Raw genomic sequence first — 2,230 nt, 5'->3', positions numbered from 1 at the left:
AGTGACAATTTGAATCTTTTTCCAATTTGGATGCTTTATATTTCTTCTTTTTGCCTGATTGCTCTTTCCAAGACTTCCAGAGCTATTCTGAATAAAAGTTATGAGAATGGGCATCCTCATGCTGTTCCATATCTTAAAGTTTTATGCTTTGATCTGTGCAGTATAACATTAGCTTTAGTTTACTATGTCTTCTATGCAGTATAGTGTTAGCTTTAGTTTACTATATGTGGCCTTCATTATGTTGAGATATGTTCCTTATATGTCTGATTTGTTCTTGGTTCAGAATTTTATCATAAAGGGATATAAAATTTATTGAAGGCCTTTTTTTGTATGAATTGTGATGATCATATTTGTTCTTCTTTCTGTTGATATGGCATATCATGTTTACTGATCAGCATATATTGAATGATCCTTGCATCATTGGGATAAATCCTGCTTATTCATAGGCTGTTGGGTTTCAGGTTCTAATGCCACTTGAGGACTTTGAATATATGTTTATGAAGCATAATTTCTCTTTCTTTCTTTTTTCTTTTTTTGGTTGGAAGTCATTTTTATTGCCCAGGATATTTTTTTTCCTTGTGTCTTGCTTTCATTATTTTTTTTTGGTTTTGTTTTCTTTTGTTTTTAATAACTATAAATTCAAGCTTGGGGAAGCTTGTTTTTGTCCTGGAAAACAAAAACTAAACAAAGCTTTTATAGTATTGTTTGCAAACCTGACCTCATTTAGAAAGAGATGTAGTTGCATGGCTAGAATCCAGTTTCTAGCATGGATGATGCAGGTGTGACTCTGGCGGTACTAGAGGAGAAGATGGCATTGTTGACAAGATTATCATCTGCTGGTGGCATTGCTGAAAAAAGCCCTTGCAAATTTCTAAATGACAGTAAACTCTGTTAGGAATCTCTAAAGTGTCTGACAGGCCAAAAAGGGAACAAGGTTAGTAAAATGCCTCACAGAGCCTGAGGAAAATACTGGATTTGAGAGTTACTGGAATTGGGTATGTAAAAATGGGGTTGTAGGTTGGGGATCATGCTTACAATAGGTCTCAAATTCAAACTACAATACAGCACTTCACAGGCCATGCACATTTCCAGAGGCTTTTTGTTTCCCTCAGTAGGTGCTGGCAGAAGGTGTGCTCAGTCGTTTTCCAATATAGATGCCCAGCCCCAAAGCCAACATGTGAGAGAGGAAGAGAGACGGGGATGAAGACCTTTAGGAACTGGGCAGAGAAGATGCCCCCTTTCTTCATGGCTCCACTCTTCCTCACGCTTAGAGACACAGCACATTTAGGGTGTCTGAAATGGAACTCTCTGGGTGGGATGTTTTCAGGTCTACTGGACCAGTCGGATACCCAATCTGCACTTTTCTTCAAAGCCTCAACTTTTTCTCTCCTTCAACAACTTCTTCTTCTGACTGAGAGCTATGGTCCCTGCTGGTGTGCATCTCAACATCAAATGTGATCTGTCCATCTTCTTGTGGTGAGGGGCTGTCACAGTGAGAACTGCCTCTTGAGCTGCTCTGTCCTGACTCATGCTGTGCATCCAGAAGGATCTTCTCCATGTCTCCATTGTGGATTGAGGATGAGGAAGGGACGTGCTCCAGCCCCCATTCTTCCCGTTGCCATTCTCATTGCCATTGCTGCTGTTCATGGGGAGCTCCACCCAGGAACTGTTGAGGCCGGAAGGCGGTGGCAGGGACTGCTCCCCTTCCTCACAGTTGTTGTTCAGGGGTGGCGGCGGCTTAACTAAGTGAGACATGGTGGGGAGACTGGGAGCCGCACAGCCGCGGCACGACAGTATCCGGCTCTCGGGCAGCAACACAACAAGTCGAGTCTGAAGCATAATTTCTTATAGTTTTCTCTTTTCATTGTATCTTTATTTCAGATAGCTGTCATGGTAATGCTTACTTCATGAAGTTTGATTCAAAGATCACATCCTGTTCTACTTTTAAAAATAACTTCAGAAAACTGGTGATAGTTCCTCTTTAAATGCTTTGTAGAAGTAAACAGCTAATTTATTTAGATTTGGGATTTCTAAAAATGGGATGTGTGATAGTTTTTATCAACTTAATTGGACTTAGGAAAGCCGATATCAGCAAAGTACACCTCTAGGTGTGTCTGGGATGTCATTTCCGTACCTCAGAGGATAAAATAAACTCCTCATCCTCAAATACATCTCAAATCAAAAGGAAGTGTATCTCCTTATGAAAAGAGGTCCGATAGCATGAGATTCA

At 40.5% G+C, this 2,230-nt stretch overlaps 1 pseudogene; it reads right to left on the bottom strand.

Annotated features, from left to right (window-relative positions):
- Positions 1 to 587: 587 nt before the first annotated feature.
- Positions 588 to 1,755, bottom strand: LOC102922751 (BCL2/adenovirus E1B 19 kDa protein-interacting protein 3-like pseudogene; annotated as a pseudogene).
- Positions 1,756 to 2,230: the final 475 nt, after the last annotated feature.

This window comes from Peromyscus maniculatus, chromosome 17 (assembly GCF_049852395.1).
Source record: "Peromyscus maniculatus bairdii isolate BWxNUB_F1_BW_parent chromosome 17, HU_Pman_BW_mat_3.1, whole genome shotgun sequence".
NCBI lineage: Eukaryota > Metazoa > Chordata > Mammalia > Rodentia > Cricetidae > Peromyscus > Peromyscus maniculatus.
The sequence above is the reverse complement of the archived record's forward strand: the minus strand, read 5'-3'. Positions and strand labels throughout refer to the sequence as shown.